The sequence below is a fragment of the Octodon degus genome, unplaced genomic scaffold (genome assembly GCF_000260255.1).
Source record: "Octodon degus isolate 3935 unplaced genomic scaffold, OctDeg1.0 scaffold00527, whole genome shotgun sequence".
Lineage (NCBI taxonomy): Eukaryota > Metazoa > Chordata > Mammalia > Rodentia > Octodontidae > Octodon > Octodon degus.
Genome location: NW_004525103.1, coordinates 16,443 through 30,976, shown reverse-complemented (window position 1 = coordinate 30,976; position 14,534 = coordinate 16,443). Strand labels below are relative to the sequence as shown.

The 14,534-nt window shown below is 41.5% G+C and overlaps 2 non-coding genes across 2 annotated transcripts; both read right to left on the bottom strand.

Annotated features, from left to right (window-relative positions):
- Positions 1 to 236: 236 nt before the first annotated feature.
- LOC111814776 lies at positions 237 to 308 on the bottom strand. The gene has a single exon (XR_002819671.1). It is a non-coding gene; the product is annotated as a small nucleolar RNA SNORD113/SNORD114 family (small nucleolar RNA).
- Positions 309 to 1,323: 1,015 nt separating this feature from the next.
- Positions 1,324 to 1,396, bottom strand: LOC111814777. The gene has a single exon (XR_002819672.1). It is a non-coding gene; the product is annotated as a small nucleolar RNA SNORD113/SNORD114 family (small nucleolar RNA).
- Between the last annotated feature and the right edge of the window lie 13,138 nt (positions 1,397 to 14,534).

Sequence of the window (14,534 nt, the reverse complement as noted above, 5' to 3'; positions counted from 1 at the left end):
GACAACCTACAGAGGATCTCTGCTATTCTTAATCTATAGATGGACAAACAAAGCCAAATCTACCTATACTACTGATATCTATCAATACAAAATTGAAATAGTAAAGTTTGACTTTTCTAAAGATCTCAGAGAGGGTGTGGGGAGATGGCTCAGTGGAATAAGCGCTTCCCTGGCAAGCGCAAGGGCCTGAGTTCAATCCCTGGTTCCACGGTGGGGGGGGGGGGGGGAGAAAAAGTAAAGATCTCAGAGTTCCAGAGACGCATTCATCGTTTGCAACTCATACGTCATCAGTGGTCATCATCGATCCCAGCTAGGTTCTTTTTCTCTATTCAGTTCCAGTCTGTGATTGATCTGTTTCCCTAACAACTTCAATACTGTTATTCTCTCTTCCGGGATGAGTGTTGGCATTCCTAGTCTGCACACGGAAGTCCAGCGTGGCTGGATCTGCTCCTCCTACTGGCGCGGATGTTCACGCACGTGATCATTTCCCACCAGCCCCGCACCTGTCATCAGGACATAAATGCTTAGCTCTGATGATGTCACGTGCAGCTCCCTTTCCTTAAGTGGTAGCAAAAGGCCCACCCAAGCCAAATCAGGAGTCTGCTACTCACAGGGCCAGGAGGTACCGATCCCTGAACCGAGCAGCCTTCCCTTACTGCAAACACCATGTCCATTCTGAGTAGGTGGGAGCAGAAAAGAGGACGACAAAACAGAGACTTGGTCACTACTCACACTTGATTTTCATTTATTATTACTTATTTAGACAGTCTTTTTTGGAGTAGACCCAGGTCATTAACTTTCAGGAAAGTGAATAATTTTGAATGACCTTTCACCAAAAATACGGATACTGTCCAGAATTCCTTCTCTCTATACCATCATTAGCCAGAGATGAGACATATAACACTCTTCACAATCACAAAATCATAATTGTGACATTCTCATCATTGACACCGATGTTTCCTCCTTTTCAGTCACTAATTCAGGCAATTATTTATACAAAACTATATGTTTAATTTTCTCTTAAGCAAATGAAAAATTTGAATCACATGTATGAACGAGACAATGATACTTTCTGTCATTCACGCTGTCCTCTATTATTAGTTGAAGAGGTGACACACAAGCGCAATTTAGCTTTGAGCTAAACTGATTTCAAAACACATAAATAGTATTTTTGCTTCATAATGTGTTTTTATGATTAGACCATACCTAATTCTGTGCATTGGCATATATGTCTGAGTCACTTGAAAAATTGAATACAAAGACCAGACAAATCCAACATTGCTCTCAGAGCGATATCACTTGCAACAGAATCTGACCTTTGTTAAAGACCTCAGACTTCCAGAACAAGTGTTTATCATTTATAATTCATAAGTCATTAGTAGTCATCGCTGATGCAGGTTAGTTACCATTTCCACAATATGTTAATGAATTCATTATGTCACTACCATTATAGTATATAAAATACTACCATTGTTTGCAAACCCACAACAGTCTTGACATTCCGAATGTGGATACAGAATTGTTCATCTGTGGAAGCCAGCTTCATTAACTGTCTTAGGGCTGGGGAGATAGATCAGTAGCATAAGCACATGTCTGGCAAGTCAAAGATCTAGAGTTTGATCCCCATTAAAACAAAAGGCATTACTTAATCTTGCATATCATATATGCATTATCAATAAAGTGATCTACGCAGCCCTCAGATCACTACCATGGTATAATCAACTGTTGTACTGATATTAAACACTTTTAGTACGACATTAAATAATCTCAAACATGGAGTTGGGAACATACCTTGGTGGTCTAAGCACCTGCCTGCCAAACACAAGGACCCAGGTTTGATCCCCAGTACCACATGCCGTTCTAGCCCTGGAACCCGGGTGCTCCACACAGGGCCCAAAACCAGGCATGGTGGCGCATCCCTGTAACCCCAGCACTGAGGAGGCTGAGACACAAGGATCACTATGGGTCCAAGTTGTGTAGCGAGACCCCGTATCAATAGTAAAACAGATACAAAAAAAAAAAAAAAAAATCTCAAACTTCCTAAGCCGAGACAAGAGGGCTGGCTACCACTGTCACCTGCCTCTTCTCAGACAGAGATGCTGAGCATGGGGAGTCCTCCTAGCCACTCTTGAGGAGCAAGCAAAGATGAGAAAAGGACTGACATGTTCGCCCTTCTGGCCCCCGCTTTTTAATTCTCACCATTTGCTAGGCCACCATTCTTTACAGCATATTCATGCCATCATTTATTTTATTTTACTTTTTTGGTCTTTTTGAGACAGTGTCTTGCTATGCAACTCAGGCTGGCTTTAAGCTTACTGTGTGGTCCAGGCTGGCCTCGAACTCACAACGATCCTCCTGCCTCAGCCTCCCAAGTGTGGGGCTTACAGGCATGCACCTCCATGCCCAGCCTCCATTATCTCAAGGGAATGGCTGATAGTAACCTGCTGCTCTAACACGGTCTAAAATCACACCCCCAGGAGCACCTTGAGTTATGAAACTGAGGGGCATAAACCACTTCTTAAAAATTCGCTTGTCACTATCTTTTCTCTCTCTGTTTTAGTATACATTGTTCCTCAGCATGTGATTTTACAACTGGAGACTTTTATCCCTCGTGTCTATTTAACTATACAATTATTTATTTAGGTTATTAAGGCCTGCATTTGTTTTCTTATAAAAAAAGTAAAAATGTATAACCAAACCAAAATAAATAATTTTCAAGTCTGTCTCTAGGATTATTTGAAAGGACTGCTTGGATGATGGACATCAGGCCTCCAGATGTGTGGTCATGGGATCTGACTCCTGCACCACTGGGAGTCATTCTCAATCCTGTTAGGTGAGCAGATTAACATCATGATTGATGATTAAATTAAATTGATGATTTAATTATCATCAATTCACTAGCGATAGTTCTACTCATCATGACTCACAAAAGTCCCAGAATATCCCTACTATGCCCAAACCTTAGGCAGACAGCAACAGAACCATTCAAGACAGCAAAATTTGGCTTTTGTGATGCCCTCTGCCTTCCACATGAATGGCCACCATTTGCTCTTATGCCACCAAAAGTCACCACTGGTTCAGGTAGATTCTATTTCTTGCTGTTCACAACTACTATCTTTGCTAATAACTTTCTTTCACTAATGATTTCAACACTCTACTTCACAGTACTGATGTCCCTAATCTGCATGAAGAACCACGTTAGAGGACAGGTATGTCGGCATCACTAATCCTCCTCAGTGAGGAATGCTTCATGTCATCGCAACAGCTGTCACAGGACATGACCACCCTCATTGATCCCAGAACAAACCAGAACAGGAGTGGTGACAGTCACCGATGTCGGTCCCACTGCCCCAGGGAGGGCACCTGCCACTGAAGGAGTCTGCCCCAGGAACACGTCCACTGAGCAGTTGAGAGCAGAGAGAAGGGAAGCTTGGCCAAGACCTCCACCAGCTATCCTTCGTTGTCACCTATCGCTAATCAGGCAATTATTTCTTGAGTATATTTCTCTCACTTGCAAACTCCAAACAATTTTGACCTGCCACCCATGAAGAACTTGAAGTTGTCTATCATTTGTGAGTGGTGGCGAGCGTGCACCACTCATTCCAATTTGGACATCAATCTTTTTAATCTATTTCAATAACGCCCCTTGTTCTGTGATGTGTGAATTAGTGAATGTTTCACCTGTTCTATCTTGATTTAATTATGTATCTATTTACTGATTCTTGCATTGATCTGATTATAAAAATACAATGAAAATATGTAACCACAAGGAAGGGTGAAGACATCCTACAGTTCTGAAATCTGTTCCCAGGATGATTTGAAATAGGGAAAAATAGTTCAATTTCTGGGGGCGTGGACACACGTCCATTGCTTCTGATTCAAAAGCCACCAGTGGGGATCATTGATCCAGGACTGGTCTTAATTTTACTCCAATTATTTCTACTTTGACTACTAATTAATTATTTGACTCACTAATTATAATTATAAGCCCTGTGCTTCACAAACTGTGAAAACCTTGTTGTTTCTAAGTTGTATATAAATCACTCTAACATTGATGAATCTGTTTCATTAATTACCCCCAGGTTTCCATACGTGAATTATCAGTCCAATCCTTCCCATCACTCCCACATCTGTCATGGGTATGCACTTTTCAGCCAGCCCTCACACCAGCGCAGGAAGGCTGACTATGTCCACACTGCTCAGCCGTGCCAGCCCAGAAGGTGCAGCCAGAGCACCTGACCAGCCAGGCGGCATCCAGGGCACACAGCAAGCACCACCATGAGAAGGCGACCACAGAATCGTGCCCTCTTGCTATTGGGCCCTGGCTGTCTCCTACTGTTGGCCAGTCTATAGGCAATCATTAGTTTGAGTTTTGCTCTCCATTAAGACAATGTGCAATTCTGAACTTGCTGGCGAACCACACCGTGAATCCTGTGGGCAATTTACTGTTTACACCATCACTGGCAAAAAGACAATAAGGGTCTCCCCAGCATTGCAAAGCCCGTGGAAGAAAGCGAAGAACACACAAAATGTGCATGAAAAATAAAGTCTTCAGTAGCCCTAAAATTCATTTAAACAAGCATTCTAAAAAAGCCTAAATGTTTTTCATCATTTTTCATCATGTGCAGTTTTGTCACTGACCAAGTGAAGTAAGAGACAGTGATGATAGGCAAAAATGTTTCATGTGAGCTAATTGCATATCTGATGCTTTCTATTTTCAACAGAAAAATAAATGTTATAAACTATGCATAAATCCCTGAATAAATACATAAACAGGTGGAGGAATTTATAGGCCAGGAAAGAGAACGCCTCAGGTTTATAAAAATCACCTGCTCTGAGTGCACAGACTCGGGCGGCTCGTGCATCCTTGGTCACAATGTCCTGCAGGTCTGGGGAAGGGACAGGCCAGCAGGACTAATAGTCCTGTCTTGGTTTCCATGATTCAAATGCCCATGTTAACATTTAAAACATGTTTACTGTATCAATAGGAAATACTCCATTGATCTCTGTATAACCAAGCCCTGAGTTCTTAGGAATGGCTGTGACCTGGAGCGAGCCCTTGGAAGGATGCAGAGTCCTCTCTGAGGGGTACAGAGTAGAAGTGTTGCTTAAAAAAATGGGGACTTTGATCAGTGATTAGGTAATTATTAATTGAGAGTGCATCAAGAACACGAGCTGGAAAACAAAGCTTCAAATTCACTGCTCACACAGAATGCCATCGAACTTATCCTGGCTGGATCCTCTTTATCCAAAGCGATGACAGCGCAGTGTCATCAACTGCTCAGTGGCTTTCCAGGTGCTACCATCTGTTGCTCGTGTTCCTCACCTCATCACCAAGCGTCTACCTTGGACAATACTCAGTCTACTATATTTCGATTTATCTACCTGGACATACTCGTTCGCTGATCTACCTGCATGGGCAGAACGCAGGCCCAGGAGGACATGGGCGGCTTCTCCAGAGTTCTCGTCATCCAGGACGCGCCCCCACACCTGCAGTCGCCAGCACTCGTCCGGGGTGCACGTCTCTTCCCTTCTTTCACGTCAAATCTATTTCTTGATGAATTAAATAAGTTGTCATGTAAACATTCCGATTCATGAAATCCGAGAGGCCTAGAACACCCACTCTGCATCCAGAGTCATTCTTGCTTTAGGAGGTCTCTCTCGTCAGTCATCATTAGTGTTGTATGTGTACGTGAAAGAAGCTAATACTTTAGATTAATGCCTTCACTACGAGGCTACGGCTCACCTTCTTTGATTGCATTTCACACTCTTAATAACGCAAAAAATACAATAGTCCCCCACCCCACAACTTCAGTTTTCTCTTCTATGTAAGTCATGACCGTTGTCCAGAAATATTAAAAGGAAAATTTCAGAAAAAAAGAAATTCATAAGTCTTCAAATAACTTCTACTACAGTACATTGCTATCTTTTCTTGTTACTGTTGTTGCTAATCTGTAAGTGTCCAAATTTATAAACTTTATCATAAAATATATAAAACACTTCAGCATATATAGGAACAGTATTCATTGTTTCGCAGACCTGCTGGTATTGTAGACGTGAAGTGCCCCAACACGAGGAAGCCTCTGCAGCCCTCTGTAGGTCATCCCCACAGAAAGCCCTAGCGGTACTCACGTTGAGTTTCAGATTCCTCCACCAGGCATGCAACGAAAAGATCTTGTGAAAAGGATCTTTAATCACCTGGAGCAAATCCAACCTAAAAATCAGAGCAGAGAATTAGATGGAAATCTGAGACATTCCCTGCTTTTCACCTTCACTTTAGTTGATCACTGAATATATTCAGACAACACTGAACATACCCCCAAGGCAGAAAATAAACATTGCCTAGAACATAGACTCTCTGTGTCATAGAGAGGGTTTCTGAAATCATTGATCCCCTGAATCAACCTAGATTTTTCTGGATATGTTACAGGCTACCTTTTCATTTATTTATGTTTATTGATGGCTTCTTTCAAAACAAATAAAATAACAGCCTGAACCTGTACAATCTCTAGAACCAAAACCAGACCCTTGGGATTTCCTGTCCTGTCTGTAGGTCTGCCTCAACAGCAAGTGGGGAACATACTTTGTATGTGTGTGACACTTATGCCACCACTGATGACCTCTGGTCTGGACACCGCCATCTTTCTCTATGGTAACTTTACACTTATTTATATTTTTTTAAATCTAGTACAGAAATGTGACAATATGCTATGATAATAATTTTAAATGCCACCATTTAGGAAACCTGAAGGTCAAGTTTTATAGCCCTAATACGTGCATTTCATTGTCCTCATATCAATGTGACATTTTCTCTAGCTATTCTCAGTTCTTGGAAGGACATTAATTGACACAATGTTTCCCATACTTATCACAGGCTACAACTGTATTCTTTAACTATATTTCACACTTTTAATAGCATGCCAAATAATCAGGATAAAAAAGACACTGAAATCAAGCAAGAACTTCAGTCATGCCTCACATTAATCTCAGGATGCTTCTGCATCCACGGGGCTCACGGCTGCGCAGAATGATCCAATCACCTGAAGTGCACCCATTCGGAGAGTACAAAGCAGAGGAGATGACTTGAAAAGGTGGAGCATGATCCCCATCCATTCTTGATTCTTCTTTTGTGAATTTGATTGTGCTAGCAATTTAGCTATTTGGCTTTTTATTGTATGTGTCTATAATATGTCACCCAGTGAAACACTTCTATCTAGAGACAGACTACAGAGCTGACCGTCTTTTGCCGTCTACAGTTGATGCTTACTTTGAAGGGGTGATACTCTTCATTCAGTTGCTTTTCAATGACCAAAGTGCTCCTAATTTGAATCCACATTTCTTGCCTAAACATATGACTCCTTGGTGGAGAATGTTTCACTCTGTTCCTTGCATGCCTATAAATATTTAATGATTCTCTCACATTAACCCTAGCTCCATATTTATGACAAAAGGGAAGCACATCTGTATATTCCTGACATGTCTATATAGCTTCAACCCTAAAAGAGGAAGAAACCTGCGCTCTGTGTTTGAGATGTCTCTCATTCGCTGTCCATGACACAAATGCCAACTGCTGTCATCACTGGGCCATCACGAGGGTCACCTTTGTCCAATTTTTTCCTAAGCATTTATTAATTACAAAATCATTTCATTAATAACTATAAAAATATGTGGATTAGGGAAAAACAAGGTGTATGAATATCTAGAACATCTATTATACGGTCAGCAAAAAATAAAATTTAGTGTGAACCATGTTTCATAACACTTAGTTTTTTACTAATTTCATGCTTTTACAATATTGACTGGTGGATAAAGATTTATGCCTTTGTATTTTATAATCTGATATGTTGAAGAGTATAAATACAGTCTGCAAGAATTAAACGTAACTCATTACATATTTATTATATCATGGAGTCATGGTTCTTAGAAACAATAACATCTCTGTACTCTCTTGCCCTTTTAAGAACCTGTCCTTAGTACCCACAGCCAAGAAGACAGATGGCGCCACTTTCCTGGGGACATCTTGGGGCTGTATGCTGCTTTCATCACCTCAGCATCATGCTCACGTCCCCGTGACTGGTCTGTGGTTTGCCTTAATTCTCACTTATTTCTGCATTTTTGAGGAAATACTAACTCAGGTTATGAAAAACACCAATCAGTGATGTCCAAGATTATTTTGTATATTTCTTTACTTCTTCATCTGAGTACTGTCTGTTCAGTGAGATGCCCATTTGGGGTATCGAGCCTTTAAATTTGGGGGCATCTGGGGGTTTTTTAAAAAGTTTTTTTTAAAATATATGCTAGTGTTAGCCTTTTGTCTAGAGAGTAACTGATAAGAAAAGTTTTCTAATTCTGGGGGTTGTTCTTGCACTGTTGGTGGTTTCTTTTCCTGTATACAAGCCTTTTAATTTGATCTAATCCCAGTCATTGATTTTTTGCAGCACTTCCTACACCACAGTGTTCTGTGGATAAAGTTTCTGCCTACAGTTATACCTTCAAGAATTTTGCATATTATATCTTTCAGCAGATTAAAACAACCCTGAGATTCCATCTCAGTCCAGAAAGAGTGACTAAAATCAAGAAATCAAGAAAGAAAGAAATCAACCAATAAGAAAGTCGGGAGGCTGAGAGGAAGAAGAAACTCCTCCCCACTGTCAGCAGGAAAGCAAATTAGTGCTGCCACTATGGAAATCAAGTATGGAGAGTCCTCAAGAGACCAAAACTAGAGGCATCATTTGACACAACTATTAGCTAACAAGGTATCAACCTAAGGGTTAAAAACACCATACCACAATGAAAATTAAGTGAAATAAATCAGCCACACATCTTTGACTATTGCATTGTTTGTCTTGTGAGAAACCTAAGGGGTGTATAAGGACCAAGAAACAGGATAGGTATTGGGAAGTAGGAAGAACATGTCCAAATGAGAGGGGCAATGGGGAAGGGTGGGAAGGGAAAACATTTTTAACAGTAATTCACAGAAAATGGGGACCATGCTATTGTAAGTAGGGAGGGAAGTGGAAAGCAAAGAGCGAAGATGTATCACGCACAGGGACGAATGCTCCAGGATTTCTGTGATCACTGTGTCTGGGAAACACTTACTGAGAAGAAACACTGAAGCTTAAATTCAGAAAATAACTGAGAAGGCTCATGTTTGCCCTGGCAAAAGCACTGCAAAATGTGTGTGTTGGTATTTATGTACACACATGTATTATAATTTACGCTGCAATATTATCAGTAGTCAGCCTGTAGTATGTATACTGTGTGTGCGTGCATGTGCGTGTGGGCGTGTGTGTGCGTGCGGGTGTGCATGTGGGGGGGGCGTGTATGTGTGTGTGTGTGTGTGTGTGTGTGTCCGCGCACGTGAGGTCTCACTACACAGGCAGACTCATGGTGATCCTCCTGTTTTAAGCCTCCCTAGTGCTGGCATTACAGGTGTGCGTGACCACGCCCGAGCTCCATGGCCAGCTCAGCGCACCTGGTGGGGGGCCAGCACTGATGTGGTACTGGGGTCAAAAGTATGCAGACTTTTATCAGTTAAAAAGGAAACAAAGAATGAAAATATCCACTGACCTACCTTAAAATTTCTTTGTTTTTCTTGTTATTTTGAGTGTCCTAAAAAAAAAAAAAAATCAATGAATAGGCGAATTTTAACTTGATCATATATAAATAAACTTTGCAATACATGTGAGTATTTTCAATTTTGTACCTAAAAGAGGGAAGGAATTTGGACTCACATTGTTCTCTGGCCTAACCCAAAGGTGCACCAGGAACAGGAGGCCACAAGGGTTCTTCTGCCAGTTCAGTGCTTCCTGAAGAGAAATCAGAGAAAGGGGGGGACAGATACTTGCTCCAATGGTCCTCATGTTCTATGGCATATTAACATACCTCTTAAGTCCCTATTTTTCACTTAATAAAATAGAGCAATAGAATCAACTCAATTCTCTGTATCACCCGTGGTCTCCCATGTAACACATTTGAGCAATTTAACAGACATTAACAAATGCTTCATATTTTCTCTTACTAGAGTTTAGCAATGCTTCGCCACCTTCATCTTTACTCATTTACACAGTTGTCCATTCCCTGCACACCTGATTCTTTTCAATTTTTGTAAATTCATGGACAAAAAGATTGGGAACACTATCATTCTATGTCCTGACATCTCTGCATGGGGTCCGATGTGGGGTGGGGCAGATGGAGATGCTAGCTGGGGTGGGCCTCAGAATTCTAAAACTCACACAACACCGATCCTAGATGGTTCCCTTTCTGTTTCCATCTCAATTGGTTTATTGATTGACTCTTTAACAAAGAAAAACACATCCATCACAAAATAAGAGGATAATATGCATAAAGATCCATAACACCCATATACAGAGTCAATTAGACACAAAATCTCTTTGTTACTGCTGTCAGAATCTCATTTATGGGACAATTACCCTAATGCTTCCCACACTCTGATGTTAACATTGGAATATTGGGACTTCTCTGGTTTCGTTTCATGCTTTTATCCTATTTTTTTATATTTAAAAGTTAAAAAAAAAAAAAAAAAAAGCTTGTCAGCAGTACAGAACGACTGGCTCCCCGCGGGCAGCTGCTGCAGGCACTGGACGGTTCTTGTCTCTCCTGCTCCTCTCTCCCCTTCTCTCGGTGGCCTCCCCTGAGCCAGATCCATCACATCTATTTCTGCTGATCTACCTGGCCTTTTATTCTTTAACTTATTTATACTTTGGGTTTCTCATAAGAGGAACTGAGGGATATTTGAGCTTGTCAGTCTGGTTTCTGTCCCCCAATTCATCGAATCACTTTCAATAACATATTGAATTCATTAACCACCTTTCAATACCATACTAAAAACCTTTCAAAAGTGAACAACAGAGACATGAAGGTTGGCACATTTGTCTCAAGGTCAGACAATGAGCTACAAGAGCCAGCAGGTGACCAGGGAAGGCAGCACTGGTGGTCCCAGTGGCGTCCACTCTGTGGAGCTCAGAGCCCAGCACCGGGAGCATCGGGACACCCGCCAAGGCCAAGCTTTCTCATCATCCTTCACTCCATCGTCTGTGGAGGCAGGTGCTGCTTGGTGAAGCAACATTTTTAAGCTTTGCACCACCCACAACACAAATGATGTCTAGGATTTACACTGACCATATGCCATCCTTAGCCAACAGGGTAGCAATCGCGTGCCACTCCCTTGTCTTTGGAGTTCTGTGCTTTTACTTGTTCATTAAAGGGATTTCTTGCCTCGTGGTATAATTATATAACTGCATGGTGGCCACTGATATTGTTCTGTGCACCGAAGCCTGAAACCAGGGATGCTCTACCACTGAGCTACATCCTTAGCCCTTTTTATTTTGAGATAAGATCTCAATAAGTTGTCCAGATGGGACTTGACCTTGGGATTTTGTGATCTCAGCCACCCTCAGTGTTAGGATTAGTGGATGTTGCCACAGAAGCAAGGAATATTTACTGATTTTTAATCTTGAATTCCCTGTATATTTGCTCATTGAGTCATTCATTGATCCAACTGTCAGAACAACACAAAGCACACACCACAAAGAAGCTGCTTTGGGGCTGGAATGCTGAGTTCCAGACATTCATTCATCATCTGACTCACCGGCGGTCACCTTTTTTATCCCGGTTTGCCCCTCTATTCCTTCTTCCAAGTCTATATGGTCTGTTGATTTGATCACTAATTTACGAATCCAAATTTTAAACCCTATCACTTGCCACACTCTGGAAATAGCTTCGATTCTCCTCACCTGCATAGGGAACTGTCTGACGGCCGTGTGTTTCTTTCCATAGCCATCCTGAGCAGCTCACGCAGGTATAATTCAATATGCTACTTCCTATTAAGGCCATTTGAAACTCGGTGACAATTGGGCTAGTGGAGCTGTATTTCACAGTTTTACAGAATACAGTGGATGACCTTAGACAAATCACTTGAGCACAGGAAAGATCTCTATTACTTACATTGGTCCCAAGTTCTGATGCAGAGATGTGACCCAGGGCTGGGGACGCTAAAGGACGCAGAAATTCTGCTGTGAGTATCCATTCTGGGGACAAAACAGAACAGATGATGACAGAGACCGATGCCGCTGCGGCGCTGGCTGCGCCCTGCTCCTCCATGCTGGCCCTCGGAGCTGCAGATGTGTGCTATCCATCCCAAGACTCCCACAGGCAGGGGTCATCCCATGCCCAGCAAAGGCTCATTTCACTAATTCCTGCTTTTCTTGCATTTTTGTTTTCTATTAGAATCAATCTTATTTTTCATTATCCTCTTAATCATTATTTTAGTTGTACCAATTCATGGAGTACCATGTGAAAATTTCATACATTTATATAGTGGATGATGATCAAATCAGAGTAGTTAACATGTCACTTGCCTGACACTTTAAAAAATTTTGACAAAGATAATTAATACATTTCGATCCCCTTGTCATGCCTTTGAATTTGAACCTTTGAGTTGATTTGTTCTTGTTACTTATAAAATATATAATAGGCTGTTTGAAAGCCATCATGATTAAGCTACAAATTGCCTAATGTTTTTAAAAGCCTATTATTCACACAACACAACAGAAGCATGGCTGTCTATAGGATGCTGTAGAATAATTTTCACACCAACTTATAAAATTCATTAACTGTCCTATTTTATTATTATTGCAAATTGTACTTCAGTGGTTTTTTAATGTAGTAATAGTGTTCCCTGATGCACTATATATTTTCATTATTGAACATTACTTGCTGAATTGATCGATGGATGATTTAATTAACCTAATAACAGTGATAAGAAGAAACAAATGCAAATGCCCAAGTGGATCTCCAGATCCTGGGCTACCTGCTACATCATGTTCCTGTCAGACAGCTACGTGAGAGCGGCCTACTCTCGTCACCTCAGGACCCACACCCCAGCCTCACTGATGTGGGCCTGGTTTGTTCCAATTTTCATTCATTTCTATAATGACTTTCTGTATGATATTAATCAAAGTCTAACCACAAATAATAGCATGGCGCGCTCGCACACACACACACACACACACACACACACACACACAGAATACAAAGTTTTTTACTCTCCCATTCCTTCGGAGACTGTTTCTCCACATAAGATTATGTGTCTTTCATCAATCACCTATCTGGTTCATGATCAATTAATGGTCATAATGTTTCCAGTCATGGTTACCACTAGACAGGATTAAATTCCCATTTGTTTCATCTTTCTGGTGTGTTGTATGCCATTCTGTGCAGCCAGGAGATTCTTCAGGGGGTGGACACTGGGGTGGCTTGGCACAAGGGCAGATGGCACCAGCACTGTATGAATGGCAGCTGGACAGGTGTCCCTTGGACACACTGCTAGCAAAGTGCTGTCAGTGCCCCTGGTCAACGCTCTGAGTGGACTTGGTGGGACCATGTGGCAGCTCTGGCCATAATCTTGGGAGCCTCCACACTGTGTGAACAGTGTCTGTAACAAGACACCTTGCTGCCTAAAGTGGGCAGCATCACCTTCTTCCACATCCGTTCAGTACTGGACTTTCTCACAATGGCCAAGCCTACTCTAGGGAAGTCTGTCTCACGGTGGTTATGTTTCATTTCCTGGATATTGAATATTTTGTCACACAGCTTTAGGCCTTCTGTATACCTTCTTTGAGAGATGTCTATTTAGGTTAATTACACATTTTCTATTTGGCTTTTTGTTTTGCTATAGCCATTTCTGAGTTCCTAAAATATGGTAACAATTTATTTTAGTTGTCATCTTGTCAGGTATGATGTAGTCATGAAAAGGATGAACTCTCATCGCCAATAACAAGAATAGAATTGGACATCATTCCGATAAAGGAAATAAGCCTGGGAGAGAAAGACAAGCACAGCACGGGATCACTGTGTGTGTAGAAGAAAAAAATTGATCTCGGGAAGCTGCAAGTGGAATGGAGGCTCCAGAGTCTGGGGAAAGCAGTGGGGGTGGAGACATGAGGAAAGGACACTCAGCAGGTGACGAGCGATAGAAACACAAAATGAAGACACTCTGGGGCAGTGGTGCTCACGAGGGTGACTGCACTGCAATTTTGTACTGCACCAATTCAATAGGGAAGCATGCTAAACTCTTGAATCAACAAGAAGCAGTTGATGACTGAGGTGGACATTTAGCCTAATATAAACATTACACAATGTATGCACAAGTGTAGCAAATAAGACAGTACCTCAGTAGTACGGAAACTTTTAAATTATTTTAATACCTATTGTTCTTCAAATTCCTGAAGTTTCTTTTGCTTTTCCCATCTGCTACTAAAACTTATTCAATGATGTATTTACTTAGTGTGCATTTAGATGCAATAGTTCAAAGAACTACTCCGAAAATTCTGGAAATAGCATTGATCTATCTAATGGAGATGAACAGCCATTTCTCATCACTGTGTTTCACACAGCAGCCACTGGATGCCATGCACGAGTGACTAAACGTGCTGCCCCACATGCATGCCACACTTGTCTCCAGACGCTTCCATCATGGGACAGTCTCTAGCACCTCTCCATGATACAGCGCA